Source organism: Pangasianodon hypophthalmus, chromosome 9, assembly GCF_027358585.1.
Source record: "Pangasianodon hypophthalmus isolate fPanHyp1 chromosome 9, fPanHyp1.pri, whole genome shotgun sequence".
In the NCBI taxonomy this organism is placed as follows: domain Eukaryota; kingdom Metazoa; phylum Chordata; class Actinopteri; order Siluriformes; family Pangasiidae; genus Pangasianodon; species Pangasianodon hypophthalmus.
The window spans coordinates 8,450,351-8,465,109 of NC_069718.1; the positions used below are offsets into that span (position 1 = coordinate 8,450,351).

Sequence of the window (14,759 nt, forward strand, 5' to 3'; positions counted from 1 at the left end):
TACTACACTGCATTTGTGAACGTGATACTTGGCTAATAAAATGATTAAATTGCATACAGAGCATAAATTTGTGTTTCAAGTCACAGTAAATGAATTCCAAATAAATCAATCAATAAATAAATAAATAAATAAATAAAAAGGGAAAGAAACGAAAGAAAATGAAGAAAGGTCTTAGGGTGTCAGCTACAGAAAGTTCAGCTGTCATCAATATCCAATTTCAAATGTGACACCAGAAAGGATTTGACTGGATAAAAGCTGTGAATGAGCCTGAAAGGTAGTTCTTTACCTTTCCGCTTTAATAAAAAATTGTTAAGCAAAGAACAGACTTTCTTCCAGCACAATATTGTGAACCTGTTCCAGTTTGAAAAAAATGCACGGATTTTCTTCTTATTTTTTCCGACGTGCTTTTGCAAACACATTGTCCCAAGCAGGCAAACGTTATTCACCTCTCCGGGCTCAGAGTGGCGCACTTCCCCACTCTCGGGAAGGGGGATTAGCTCAAATGGTAGAGCGCTCGCTTAGCATGCGAGAGGTAGCGGGATCGATGCCCGCATCCTCCACACTCCGCCGTGTTTTCAACAGAAATTAAACTCATCAGGCTCTTTATTAGGAACACCTGTACACCTACTCATTCATGCAATTATCTAATCAGCCAAGCGTGGGGCAGCAGTGCAATGCATAAAATCATGCAGATTTGGGCCAGCAGTATCAGGTAATGTTCACATCAACCATCTAAACAGGCAAAAAATACGACAGGTACATGCCTGAAACCAGGTGAGATTCAGTTCCATTCCATTATTAAGCGATCTGGTGAAGCCAGTTAAAATTCCCCTTAGGAACAATCTAAATTGGCCATACAATTTTTAGTTCCTTTTTTTTTTTAAACAGAATTCCACAACTGAAACACATTTAGTACATGAAGCAAAACACGTAGAGTAAAATTCTACCACGACTACACCAGGAACACGTGTCAAAACACGCCAGATAAATGTTCATAGAACAACGTACAATGATCAATGATCGCGCCTCGGATTAACCTCATAAGCTACGATATTGCCTCTGCGAAAGGATAAAGGTCCCGCCCACAACGGCACATGCCCACATTCAGATAGGAGACAGTCCAGGATGGTAAGTCCAAACACATCGCTCAGGTATGTCAGTCACTAAAGGAACAACACGACTGAACCTTCTGTCACTAGTTTGACTGAGAACAAACAGGTTCAAGAATTTCCTAGCAAAAAGGTGTCAAATAAGCTACCTGAAATTAAATAGAAATAAAAGGCTTCCAATCCTCCAGTCGGATCTTAAAGGGGAGGAGTCAGACACGACAGGTAGAAGTCTTTGAAATCAGCCAATATTCATTTCCAAGCTTATATTAAACGATCTAGAAAACCTGGCTGGAAAACAAACAAACCAAGCAAAAACCTTCCAGTGCTACAGTCTGGAAGAAAAGGGGCGGGTGTCACATACGACAGGTACATGCTTGAAACCAGGTGAGATTCAGTTCCATTCCATTATTAAGCAATCTGGTAAAGCCCCTTGGAAAACCTACTCTTTCTTATTCACTGGTTAAAATTCCCCTTAGGAACAATGGAAATTGGCCATAGAATTTTTATTTCCTTTTTCTTAAACAGAATTCCGCAACTGAAACGCATTTAGTACATGAAGCAAAACACATGGAGCAAAATTCTACCACTACTACACCAGGAACACCCATGGACGTGTCAAAACACGCCAGATAAATGTTCATAGAACAACGTACATTTTACCAACCAAACCTTCGTTACTAGCTCGGAAAAAGCAAGCGCATAATCTTCTTTTGACACAACTTTAAAGGTCTGATTAGAGACCATCAAAAATTGCCACGGCTGACTATTTTTCAAGTCATCCAGGCGGGGTATTGGGTAAAGTTTTCAACCAGCAATGATCGCGCCTCGGATTAACCTCATAAGCTACGATATTGCCTCTGCGAAAGGATAAAGGTCCCGCCCACAACGGCACATGCCCACATTCAGATAGGAGACAGTCCAGGATGGTAAGTCCAAACACATCGCTCAGGTATGTCAGTCACTAAAGGAACAACACGACTGAACCTTCTGTCACTAGTTTGACTGAGAACAAACAGGTTCAAGAATTTCCTAGCAAAAAGGTGTCAAATAAGCTACCTGAAATTAAATAGAAATAAAAGGCTTCCAATCCTCCAGTCGGATCTAAAAGGGGAGGAGTCAGACACGACAGGTAGAAGTCTTTGAAATCAGCCAATATTCATTTCCAAGCTCATATTAAACGATCTAGAAAACCTGGCTGGAAAACTCACTGAACACCTTTGGGATGAACTGGAACACTGACTGCACCCCACACCTCCTCACCCACCCAACATCAGTGCCTGAGGGAGAGCAGAAGTAAAATTAAACAGGTGTTAAAGTAAATGAACGTCTTCCAGATTATGCACAAATGCAATTACTGGAGCATATATACAAAAAGTTTTGGTTGCCTTCCTGATAGTAGAAGTGGACAAATTATGAAAGTAACACTCCAAGTCGTTTTTTAAAAGAACCAAACCAGGGTTGAAGTTTTACTACACTGCATTTGTGAACGTGATACTTGGCTAATAAAATGATTAAATTGCATACAGAGCATAAATTTGTGTTTCAAGTCACAGTAAATGAATTCCAAATAAATCAATCAATAAATAAATAAATAAATAAATAAAAAGGGAAAGAAACGAAAGAAAATGAAGAAAGGTCTTAGGGTGTTAGCTACAGAAAGTTCAGCTGTCATCAATATCCAATTTCAAATGTGACACCAGAAAGGATTTGACTGGATAAAAGCTGTGAATGAGCCTGAAAGGTAGTTCTTTACCTTTCCGCTTTAATAAAAAATTGTTAAGCAAAGAACAGACTTTCTTCCAGCACAATATTGTGAACCTGTTCCAGTTTGAAAAAAATGCACGGATTTTCTTCTTATTTTTTACGACGTGCTTTTGCAAACACATTGTCCCAAGCAGGCAAACGTTATTCACCTCTCCGGGCTCAGAGTGGCGCACTTCCCCACTCTCGGGAAGGGGGATTAGCTCAAATGGTAGAGCGCTCGCTTAGCATGCGAGAGGTAGCGGGATCGATGCCCGCATCCTCCACACTCCGCCGTGTTTTCAACAGAAATTAAACTCATCAGGCTCTTTATTAGGAACACCTGTACACCTACTCATTCATGCAATTATCTAATCAGCCAAGCGTGGGGCAGCAGTGCAATGCATAAAATCATGCAGATTTGGGCCAGCAGTATCAGGTAATGTTCACATCAACCATCTAAACAGGCAAAAAATACGACAGGTACATGCCTGAAACCAGGTGAGATTCAGTTCCATTCCATTATTAAGCGATCTGGTGAAGCCAGTTAAAATTCCCCTTAGGAACAATCTAAATTGGCCATACAATTTTTAGTTCCTTTTTTTTTTTAAACAGAATTCCACAACTGAAACACATTTAGTACATGAAGCAAAACACGTAGAGTAAAATTCTACCACGACTACACCAGGAACACGTGTCAAAACACGCCAGATAAATGTTCATAGAACAACGTACAATGATCAATGATCGCGCCTCGGATTAACCTCATAAGCTACGATATTGCCTCTGCGAAAGGATAAAGGTCCCGCCCACAACGGCACATGCCCACATTCAGATAGGAGACAGTCCAGGATGGTAAGTCCAAACACATCGCTCAGGTATGTCAGTCACTAAAGGAACAACACGACTGAACCTTCTGTCACTAGTTTGACTGAGAACAAACAGGTTCAAGAATTTCCTAGCAAAAAGGTGTCAAATAAGCTACCTGAAATTAAATAGAAATAAAAGGCTTCCAATCCTCCAGTCGGATCTTAAAGGGGAGGAGTCAGACACGACAGGTAGAAGTCTTTGAAATCAGCCAATATTCATTTCCAAGCTCATATTAAACGATCTAGAAAACCTGGCTGGAAAACAAACAAACCAAGCAAAAACCTTCCAGTGCTACAGTCTGGAAGAAAAGGGGCGGGTGTCACATACGACAGGTACATGCTTGAAACCAGGTGAGATTCAGTTCCATTCCATTATTAAGCAATCTGGTAAAGCCCCTTGGAAAACCTACTCTTTCTTATTCACTGGTTAAAATTCCCCTTAGGAACAATGGAAATTGGCCATAGAATTTTTATTTCCTTTTTCTTAAACAGAATTCCGCAACTGAAACGCATTTAGTACATGAAGCAAAACACATGGAGCAAAATTCTACCACTACTACACCAGGAACACCCATGGACGTGTCAAAACACGCCAGATAAATGTTCATAGAACAACGTACATTTTACCAACCAAACCTTCGTTACTAGCTCGGAAAAAGCAAGCGCATAATCTTCTTTTGACACAACTTTAAAGGTCTTATTAGAGACCATCAAAAATTGCCACGGCTGACTATTTTTCAAGTCATCCAGGCGGGGTATTGGGTAAAGTTTTCAACCAGCAATGATCGCGCCTCGGATTAACCTCATAAGCTACGATATTGCCTCTGCGAAAGGATAAAGATCCCGCCCACAACGGCACATGCCCACATTCAGATAGGAGACAGTCCAGGATGGTAAGTCCAAACACATCGCTCAGGTATGTCAGTCACTAAAGGAACAACACGACTGAACCTTCTGTCACTAGTTTGACTGAGAACAAACAGGTTCAAGAATTTCCTAGCAAAAAGGTGTCAAATAAGCTACCTGAAATTAAATAGAAATAAAAGGCTTCCAATCCTCCAGTCGGATCTTAAAGGGGAGGAGTCAGACACGACAGGTAGAAGTCTTTGAAATCAGCCAATATTCATTTCCAAGCTCATATTAAACGATCTAGAAAACCTGGCTGGAAAACAAACAAACCAAGCAAAAACCTTCCAGTGCTACAGTCTGGAAGAAAAGGGGCGGGTGTCACATACGACAGGTACATGCTTGAAACCAGGTGAGATTCAGTTCCATTCCATTATTAAGCAATCTGGTAAAGCCCCTTGGAAAACCTACTCTTTCTTATTCACTGGTTAAAATTCCCCTTAGGAACAATGGAAATTGGCCATAGAATTTTTATTTCCTTTTTCTTAAACAGAATTCCGCAACTGAAACGCATTTAGTACATGAAGCAAAACACATGGAGCAAAATTCTACCACTACTACACCAGGAACACCCATGGACGTGTCAAAACACGCCAGATAAATGTTCATAGAACAACGTACATTTTACCAACCAAACCTTCGTTACTAGCTCGGAAAAAGCAAGCGCATAATCTTCTTTTGACACAACTTTAAAGGTCTTATTAGAGACCATCAAAAATTGCCACGGCTGACTATTTTTCAAGTCATCCAGGCGGGGTATTGGGTAAAGTTTTCAACCAGCAATGATCGCGCCTCGGATTAACCTCATAAGCTACGATATTGCCTCTGCGAAAGGATAAAGGTCCCGCCCACAACGGCACATGCCCACATTCAGATAGGAGACAGTCCAGGATGGTAAGTCCAAACACATCGCTCAGGTATGTCAGTCACTAAAGGAACAACACGACTGAACCTTCTGTCACTAGTTTGACTGAGAACAAACAGGTTCAAGAATTTCCTAGCAAAAAGGTGTCAAATAAGCTACCTGAAATTAAATAGAAATAAAAGGCTTCCAATCCTCCAGTCGGATCTAAAAGGGGAGGAGTCAGACACGACAGGTAGAAGTCTTTGAAATCAGCCAATATTCATTTCCAAGCTCATATTAAACGATCTAGAAAACCTGGCTGGAAAACTCACTGAACACCTTTGGGATGAACTGGAACACTGACTGCACCCCACACCTCCTCACCCACCCAACATCAGTGCCTGAGGGAGAGCAGAAGTAAAATTAAACAGGTGTTAAAGTAAATGAACGTCTTCCAGATTATGCACAAATGCAATTACTGGAGCATATATACAAAAAGTTTTGGTTGCCTTCCTGATAGTAGAAGTGGACAAATTATGAAAGTAACACTCCAAGTCGTTTTTTAAAAGAACCAAACCAGGGTTGAAGTTTTACTACACTGCATTTGTGAACGTGATACTTGGCTAATAAAATGATTAAATTGCATACAGAGCATAAATTTGTGTTTCAAGTCACAGTAAATGAATTCCAAATAAATCAATCAATAAATAAATAAATAAATAAATAAAAAGGGAAAGAAACGAAAGAAAATGAAGAAAGGTCTTAGGGTGTTAGCTACAGAAAGTTCAGCTGTCATCAATATCCAATTTCAAATGTGACACCAGAAAGGATTTGACTGGATAAAAGCTGTGAATGAGCCTGAAAGGTAGTTCTTTACCTTTCCGCTTTAATAAAAAATTGTTAAGCAAAGAACAGACTTTCTTCCAGCACAATATTGTGAACCTGTTCCAGTTTGAAAAAAATGCACGGATTTTCTTCTTATTTTTTCCGACGTGCTTTTGCAAACACATTGTCCCAAGCAGGCAAACGTTATTCACCTCTCCGGGCTCAGAGTGGCGCACTTCCCCACTCTCGGGAAGGGGGATTAGCTCAAATGGTAGAGCGCTCGCTTAGCATGCGAGAGGTAGCGGGATCGATGCCCGCATCCTCCACACTCCGCCGTGTTTTCAACAGAAATTAAACTCATCAGGCTCTTTATTAGGAACACCTGTACACCTACTCATTCATGCAATTATCTAATCAGCCAAGCGTGGGGCAGCAGTGCAGTGCATAAAATCATGCAGATTTGGGCCAGCAGTATCAGGTAATGTTCACATCAACCATCTAAACAGGCAAAAAATACGACAGGTACATGCCTGAAACCAGGTGAGATTCAGTTCCATTCCATTATTAAGCGATCTGGTGAAGCCAGTTAAAATTCCCCTTAGGAACAATCTAAATTGGCCATACAATTTTTAGTTCCTTTTTTTTTTTAAACAGAATTCCACAACTGAAACACATTTAGTACATGAAGCAAAACACGTAGAGTAAAATTCTACCACGACTACACCAGGAACACGTGTCAAAACACGCCAGATAAATGTTCATAGAACAACGTACATTTTACCAACCAAATCTTCATTAGTAGCTCGGAAAAATTAAACACACAATCTTCTTTTGACACAACTTTAAAGGTCTTATTAGAGACCATCAAAAATTGCCACGGCTGACTATTTTTCAAGTCATCCAGGCGGGGTATTGGGTAAAGTTTTCAACCAGCAATGATCGCGCCTCGGATTAACCTCATAAGCTACGATATTGCCTCTGCGAAAGGATAAAGGTCCCGCCCACAACGGCACATGCCCACATTCAGATAGGAGACAGTCCAGGATGGTAAGTCCAAACACATCGCTCAGGTATGTCAGTCACTAAAGGAACAACACGACTGAACCTTCTGTCACTAGTTTGACTGAGAACAAACAGGTTCAAGAATTTCCTAGCAAAAAGGTGTCAAATAAGCTACCTGAAATTAAATAGAAATAAAAGGCTTCCAATCCTCCAGTCGGATCTTAAAGGGGAGGAGTCAGACACGACAGGTAGAAGTCTTTGAAATCAGCCAATATTCATTTCCAAGCTCATATTAAACGATCTAGAAAACCTGGCTGGAAAACTCACTGAACACCTTTGGGATGAACTGGAACACTGACTGCACCCCACACCTCCTCACCCACCCAACATCAGTGCCTGAGGGAGAGCAGAAGTAAAATTAAACAGGTGTTAAAGTAAATGAACGTCTTCCAGATTATGCACAAATGCAATTACTGGAGCATATATACAAAAAGTTTTGGTTGCCTTCCTGATAGTAGAAGTGGACAAATTATGAAAGTAACACAAATTCCAGTTTGAAAAAAATGCACGGATTTTCTTCTTATTTTTTCCGACGTGCTTTTGCAAACACATTGTCCCAAGCAGGCAAACGTTATTCACCTCTCCGGGCTCAGAGTGGCGCACTTCCCCACTCTCGGGAAGGGGGATTAGCTCAAATGGTAGAGCGCTCGCTTAGCATGCGAGAGGTAGCGGGATCGATCACGCCGTGTTTTCAACAGAAATTAAACTCATCAGGCTCTTTATTAGGAACACCTGTACACCTACTCATTCATGCAATTATCTAATCAGCCAAGCATGGGGCAGCAGTGCAGTGCATAAAATCATGCAGATTTGGGCCAGCAGTATCAGGTAATGTTCACATCAACCATCTAAACAGGCAAAAAATACGACAGGTACATGCCTGAAACCAGGTGAGATTCAGTTCCATTCCATTATTAAGCGATCAGGTGAAGCCAGTTAAAATTCTCCTTAGGAACAATCTAAATTGGCCATACAATTTTTAGTTCCTTTTTTTTTTTAAAACAGAATTCCACAACTGAAACACATTTAGTACATGAAGCAAAACACGTAGAGTAAAATTCTACCACGACTACACCAGGAACACGTGTCAAAACACGCCAGATAAATGCTCATAGAACAACGTAAAATTTACCAACCATATCTTCATTACTAGCTCGGAAAAATTAAACACACAATCGTCTTTTGATACAACTTTAAAGGTCTCATTAGAGACCATCAAAAATTGCCACGGCTGACTATTTTTCAAGTCATCCAGGCGGGGTATTGGGTAAAGTTTTCAACCAGCAATGATCGCGCCTCGGATTAACCTCATAAGCTACGATATTGCCTCTGCGAAAGGATAAAGGTCCCGCCCACAACGGCACATGCCCACATTCAGATAGGAGACAGTCCAGGATGGTAAGTCCAAACACATCGCTCAGGTATGTCAGTCACTAAAGGAACAACACGACTGAACCTTCTGTCACTAGTTTGACTGAGAACAAACAGGTTCAAGAATTTCCTAGCAAAAAGGTGTCAAATAAGCTACCTGAAATTAAATAGAAATAAAAGGCTTCCAATCCTCCAGTCGGATCTTAAAGGGGAGGAGTCAGACACGACAGGTAGAAGTCTTTGAAATCAGCCAATATTCATTTCCAAGCTCATATTAAACGATCTAGAAAACCTGGCTGGAAAACAAACAAACCAAGCAAAAACCTTCCAGTGCTACAGTCTGGAAGAAAAGGGGCGGGTGTCACATACGACAGGTACATGCTTGAAACCAGGTGAGATTCAGTTCCATTCCATTATTAAGCAATCTGGTAAAGCCCCTTGGAAAACCTACTCTTTCTTATTCACTGGTTAAAATTCCCCTTAGGAACAATGGAAACTGGCCATAGAATTTTTATTTCCTTTTTCTTAAACAGAATTCCGCAACTGAAACGCATTTAGTACATGAAGCAAAACACATGGAGCAAAATTCTACCACTACTACACCAGGAACACCCATGGACGTGTCAAAACACGCCAGATAAATGTTCATAGAACAACGTACATTTTACCAACCAAACCTTCGTTACTAGCTCGGAAAAAGTAAGCGCATAATCTTCTTTTGACACAACTTTAAAGGTCTCATTAGAGACCATCAAAAATTGCCACGGCTGACTATTTTTCAAGTCATCCAGGCGTGGTATTGGGTAAAGTTTTCAACCAGCAATGATCGCGCCTCGGATTAACCTCATAAGCTACGATATTGCCTCTGCGAAAGGATAAAGATCCCGCCCACAACGGCACATGCCCACATTCAGATAGGAGACAGTCCAGGATGGTAAGTCCAAACACATCGCTCAGGTATGTCAGTCACTAAAGGAACAACACGACTGAACCTTCTGTCACTAGTTTGACTGAGAACAAACAGGTTCAAGAATTTCCTAGCAAAAAGGTGTCAAATAAGCTACCTGAAATTAAATAGAAATAAAAGGCTTCCAATCCTCCAGTCGGATCTTAAAGGGGAGGAGTCAGACACGACAGGTAGAAGTCTTTGAAATCAGCCAATATTCATTTCCAAGCTCATATTAAACGATCTAGAAAACCTGGCTGGAAAACTCACTGAACACCTTTGGGATGAACTGGAACACTGACTGCACCCCACACCTCCTCACCCACCCAACATCAGTGCCTGAGGGAGAGCAGAAGTAAAATTAAACAGGTGTTAAAGTAAATGAACGTCTTCCAGATTATGCACAAATGCAATTACTGGAGCATATATACAAAAAGTTTTGGTTGCCTTCCTGATAGTAGAAGTGGACAAATTATGAAAGTAACACAAATTCCAGTTTGAAAAAAATGCACGGATTTTCTTCTTATTTTTTCCGACGTGCTTTTGCAAACACATTGTCCCAAGCAGGCAAACGTTATTCACCTCTCCGGGCTCAGAGTGGCGCACTTCCCCACTCTCGGGAAGGGGGATTAGCTCAAATGGTAGAGCGCTCGCTTAGCATGCGAGAGGTAGCGGGATCGATCACGCCGTGTTTTCAACAGAAATTAAACTCATCAGGCTCTTTATTAGGAACACCTGTACACCTACTCATTCATGCAATTATCTAATCAGCCAAGCGTGGGGCAGCAGTGCAGTGCATAAAATCATGCAGATTTGGGCCAGCAGTATCAGGTAATGTTCACATCAACCATCTAAACAGGCAAAAAATACGACAGGTACATGCCTGAAACCAGGTGAGATTCAGTTCCATTCCATTATTAAGCGATCAGGTGAAGCCAGTTAAAATTCCCCTTAGGAACAATCTAAATTGGCCATACAATTTTTAGTTCCTTTTTTTTTTTAAAACAGAATTCCACAACTGAAACACATTTAGTACATGAAGCAAAACACGTAGAGTAAAATTCTACCACGACTACACCAGGAACACGTGTCAAAACACGCCAGATAAATGCTCATAGAACAACGTAAAATTTACCAACCATATCTTCATTACTAGCTCGGAAAAATTAAACACACAATCGTCTTTTGATACAACTTTAAAGGTCTCATTAGAGACCATCAAAAATTGCCACGGCTGACTATTTTTCAAGTCATCCAGGCGGGGTATTGGGTAAAGTTTTCAACCAGCAATGATCGCGCCTCGGATTAACCTCATAAGCTACGATATTGCCTCTGCGAAAGGATAAAGGTCCCGCCCACAACGGCACATGCCCACATTCAGATAGGAGACAGTCCAGGATGGTAAGTCCAAACACATCGCTCAGGTATGTCAGTCACTAAAGGAACAACACGACTGAACCTTCTGTCACTAGTTTGACTGAGAACAAACAGGTTCAAGAATTTCCTAGCAAAAAGGTGTCAAATAAGCTACCTGAAATTAAATAGAAATAAAAGGCTTCCAATCCTCCAGTCGGATCTTAAAGGGGAGGAGTCAGACACGACAGGTAGAAGTCTTTGAAATCAGCCAATATTCATTTCCAAGCTCATATTAAACGATCTAGAAAACCTGGCTGGAAAACAAACAAACCAAGCAAAAACCTTCCAGTGCTACAGTCTGGAAGAAAAGGGGCGGGTGTCACATACGACAGGTACATGCTTGAAACCAGGTGAGATTCAGTTCCATTCCATTATTAAGCAATCTGGTAAAGCCCCTTGGAAAACCTACTCTTTCTTATTCACTTGTTAAAATTCCCCTTAGGAACAATGGAAATTGGCCATAGAATTTTTATTTCCTTTTTCTTAAACAGAATTCCGCAACTAAAACGCATTTAGTACATGAAGCAAAACACATGGAGCAAAATTCTACCACTACTACACCAGGAACACCCATGGACGTGTCAAAACACGCCAGATAAATGTTCATAGAACAACGTACATTTTACCAACCAAACCTTCGTTACTAGCTCGGAAAAAGCAAGCGCATAATCTTCTTTTGACACAACTTTAAAGGTCTTATTAGAGACCATCAAAAATTGCCACGGCTGACTATTTTTCAAGTCATCCAGGCGTGGTATTGGGTAAAGTTTTCAACCAGCAATGATCGCGCCTCGGATTAACCTCATAAGCTACGATATTGCCTCTGCGAAAGGATAAAGATCCCGCCCACAACGGCACATGCCCACATTCAGATAGGAGACAGTCCAGGATGGTAAGTCCAAACACATCGCTCAGGTATGTCAGTCACTAAAGGAACAACACGACTGAACCTTCTGTCACTAGTTTGACTGAGAACAAACAGGTTCAAGAATTTCCTAGCAAAAAGGTGTCAAATAAGCTACCTGAAATTAAATAGAAATAAAAGGCTTCCAATCCTCCAGTCGGATCTTAAAGGGGAGGAGTCAGACACGACAGGTAGAAGTCTTTGAAATCAGCCAATATTCATTTCCAAGCTCATATTAAACGATCTAGAAAACCTGGCTGGAAAACAAACAAACAAACCAAGCAAAAACCTTCCAGTGCTACAGTCTGGAAGAAAAGGGGCGGGTGTCACATACGACAGGTACATGCTTGAAACCAGGTGAGATTCAGTTCCATTCCATTATTAAGCAATCTGGTAAAGCCCCTTGGAAAACCTACTCTTTCTTATTCACTGGTTAAAATTCCCCTTAGGAACAATGGAAACTGGCCATAGAATTTTTATTTCCTTTTTCTTAAACAGAATTCCGCAACTGAAACGCATTTAGTACATGAAGCAAAACACATGGAGCAAAATTCTACCACTACTACACCAGGAACACCCATGGACGTGTCAAAACACGCCAGATAAATGTTCATAGAACAACGTACATTTTACCAACCAAACCTTCGTTACTAGCTCGGAAAAAGTAAGCGCATAATCTTCTTTTGACACAACTTTAAAGGTCTCATTAGAGACCATCAAAAATTGCCACGGCTGACTATTTTTCAAGTCATCCAGGCGTGGTATTGGGTAAAGTTTTCAACCAGCAATGATCGCGCCTCGGATTAACCTCATAAGCTACGATATTGCCTCTGCGAAAGGATAAAGATCCCGCCCACAACGGCACATGCCCACATTCAGATAGGAGACAGTCCAGGATGGTAAGTCCAAACACATCGCTCAGGTATGTCAGTCACTAAAGGAACAACACGACTGAACCTTCTGTCACTAGTTTGACTGAGAACAAACAGGTTCAAGAATTTCCTAGCAAAAAGGTGTCAAATAAGCTACCTGAAATTAAATAGAAATAAAAGGCTTCCAATCCTCCAGTCGGATCTTAAAGGGGAGGAGTCAGACACGACAGGTAGAAGTCTTTGAAATCAGCCAATATTCATTTCCAAGCTCATATTAAACGATCTAGAAAACCTGGCTGGAAAACAAACAAACCAAGCAAAAACCTTCCAGTGCTACAGTCTGGAAGAAAAGGGGCGGGTGTCACATACGACAGGTACATGCTTGAAACCAGGTGAGATTCAGTTCCATTCCATTATTAAGCAATCTGGTAAAGCCCCTTGGAAAACCTACTCTTTCTTATTCACTGGTTAAAATTCCCCTTAGGAACAATGGAAATTGGCCATAGAATTTTTATTTCCTTTTTCTTAAACAGAATTCCGCAACTAAAACGCATTTAGTACATGAAGCAAAACACATGGAGCAAAATTCTACCACTACTACACCAGGAACACCCATGGACGTGTCAAAACACGCCAGATAAATGTTCATAGAACAACGTACATTTTACCAACCAAACCTTCGTTACTAGCTCGGAAAAAGCAAGCGCATAATCTTCTTTTGACACAACTTTAAAGGTCTTATTAGAGACCATCAAAAATTGCCACGGCTGACTATTTTTCAAGTCATCCAGGCGTGGTATTGGGTAAAGTTTTCAACCAGCAATGATCGCGCCTCGGATTAACCTCATAAGCTACGATATTGCCTCTGCGAAAGGATAAAGATCCCGCCCACAACGGCACATGCCCACATTCAGATAGGAGACAGTCCAGGATGGTAAGTCCAAACACATCGCTCAGGTATGTCAGTCACTAAAGGAACAACACGACTGAACCTTCTGTCACTAGTTTGACTGAGAACAAACAGGTTCAAGAATTTCCTAGCAAAAAGGTGTCAAATAAGCTACCTGAAATTAAATAGAAATAAAAGGCTTCCAATCCTCCAGTCGGATCTTAAAGGGGAGGAGTCAGACACGACAGGTAGAAGTCTTTGAAATCAGCCAATATTCATTTCCAAGCTCATATTAAACGATCTAGAAAACCTGGCTGGAAAACAAACAAACAAACCAAGCAAAAACCTTCCAGTGCTACAGTCTGGAAGAAAAGGGGCGGGTGTCACATACGACAGGTACATGCTTGAAACCAGGTGAGATTCAGTTCCATTCCATTATTAAGCAATCTGGTAAAGCCCCTTGGAAAACCTACTCTTTCTTATTCACTGGTTAAAATTCCCCTTAGGAACAATGGAAACTGGCCATAGAATTTTTATTTCCTTTTTCTTAAACAGAATTCCGCAACTGAAACGCATTTAGTACATGAAGCAAAACACATGGAGCAAAATTCTACCACTACTACACCAGGAACACCCATGGACGTGTCAAAACACGCCAGATAAATGTTCATAGAACAACGTACATTTTACCAACCAAACCTTCGTTACTAGCTCGGAAAAAGTAAGCGCATAATCTTCTTTTGACACAACTTTAAAGGTCTCATTAGAGACCATCAAAAATTGCCACGGCTGACTATTTTTCAAGTCATCCAGGCGTGGTATTGGGTAAAGTTTTCAACCAGCAATGATCGCGCCTCGGATTAACCTCATAAGCTACGATATTGCCTCTGCGAAAGGATAAAGATCCCGCCCACAACGGCACATGCCCACATTCAGATAGGAGACAGTCCAGGATGGTAAGTCCAAACACATCGCTCAGGTATGTCAGTCACTAAAGGAACAACAC

The 14,759-nt window shown here is 41.0% G+C and overlaps 14 non-coding genes across 14 annotated transcripts; 3 read left to right on the forward strand and 11 right to left on the reverse strand.

The window, feature by feature from the left end:
• The first annotated feature begins 487 nt into the window (after window positions 1–487).
• On the forward strand, window positions 488–560 carry trnaa-agc (transfer RNA alanine (anticodon AGC)). Its single transcript has one exon. It is a non-coding gene; the product is annotated as a tRNA-Ala (tRNA).
• Window positions 561–1,837: 1,277 nt separating this feature from the next.
• LOC128319016 (U4 spliceosomal RNA) lies at window positions 1,838–1,978 on the reverse strand. The gene has a single exon (XR_008302445.1). It is a non-coding gene; the product is annotated as a U4 spliceosomal RNA (small nuclear RNA).
• A 1,085-nt stretch (window positions 1,979–3,063) lies between these two features.
• trnaa-agc (transfer RNA alanine (anticodon AGC)) lies at window positions 3,064–3,136 on the forward strand. The gene has a single exon. It is a non-coding gene; the product is annotated as a tRNA-Ala (tRNA).
• A 1,277-nt stretch (window positions 3,137–4,413) lies between these two features.
• Window positions 4,414–4,554, reverse strand: LOC128318995 (U4 spliceosomal RNA). Its single transcript, XR_008302424.1, has one exon. It is a non-coding gene; the product is annotated as a U4 spliceosomal RNA (small nuclear RNA).
• A 766-nt stretch (window positions 4,555–5,320) lies between these two features.
• LOC128318997 (U4 spliceosomal RNA) lies at window positions 5,321–5,461 on the reverse strand. The gene has a single exon (XR_008302426.1). It is a non-coding gene; the product is annotated as a U4 spliceosomal RNA (small nuclear RNA).
• Window positions 5,462–6,546: 1,085 nt separating this feature from the next.
• trnaa-agc (transfer RNA alanine (anticodon AGC)) lies at window positions 6,547–6,619 on the forward strand. Its single transcript has one exon. It is a non-coding gene; the product is annotated as a tRNA-Ala (tRNA).
• A 523-nt stretch (window positions 6,620–7,142) lies between these two features.
• On the reverse strand, window positions 7,143–7,283 carry LOC128318998 (U4 spliceosomal RNA). Its single transcript, XR_008302427.1, has one exon. It is a non-coding gene; the product is annotated as a U4 spliceosomal RNA (small nuclear RNA).
• A 1,272-nt stretch (window positions 7,284–8,555) lies between these two features.
• On the reverse strand, window positions 8,556–8,696 carry LOC128319018 (U4 spliceosomal RNA). Its single transcript, XR_008302447.1, has one exon. It is a non-coding gene; the product is annotated as a U4 spliceosomal RNA (small nuclear RNA).
• A 766-nt stretch (window positions 8,697–9,462) lies between these two features.
• On the reverse strand, window positions 9,463–9,603 carry LOC128319031 (U4 spliceosomal RNA). The gene has a single exon (XR_008302462.1). It is a non-coding gene; the product is annotated as a U4 spliceosomal RNA (small nuclear RNA).
• Window positions 9,604–10,875: 1,272 nt separating this feature from the next.
• On the reverse strand, window positions 10,876–11,016 carry LOC128319025 (U4 spliceosomal RNA). The gene has a single exon (XR_008302455.1). It is a non-coding gene; the product is annotated as a U4 spliceosomal RNA (small nuclear RNA).
• Window positions 11,017–11,782: 766 nt separating this feature from the next.
• On the reverse strand, window positions 11,783–11,923 carry LOC128319013 (U4 spliceosomal RNA). Its single transcript, XR_008302442.1, has one exon. It is a non-coding gene; the product is annotated as a U4 spliceosomal RNA (small nuclear RNA).
• A 770-nt stretch (window positions 11,924–12,693) lies between these two features.
• Window positions 12,694–12,834, reverse strand: LOC128319032 (U4 spliceosomal RNA). The gene has a single exon (XR_008302463.1). It is a non-coding gene; the product is annotated as a U4 spliceosomal RNA (small nuclear RNA).
• A 766-nt stretch (window positions 12,835–13,600) lies between these two features.
• On the reverse strand, window positions 13,601–13,741 carry LOC128319014 (U4 spliceosomal RNA). The gene has a single exon (XR_008302443.1). It is a non-coding gene; the product is annotated as a U4 spliceosomal RNA (small nuclear RNA).
• A 770-nt stretch (window positions 13,742–14,511) lies between these two features.
• Window positions 14,512–14,652, reverse strand: LOC128319033 (U4 spliceosomal RNA). The gene has a single exon (XR_008302464.1). It is a non-coding gene; the product is annotated as a U4 spliceosomal RNA (small nuclear RNA).
• Between the last annotated feature and the right edge of the window lie 107 nt (window positions 14,653–14,759).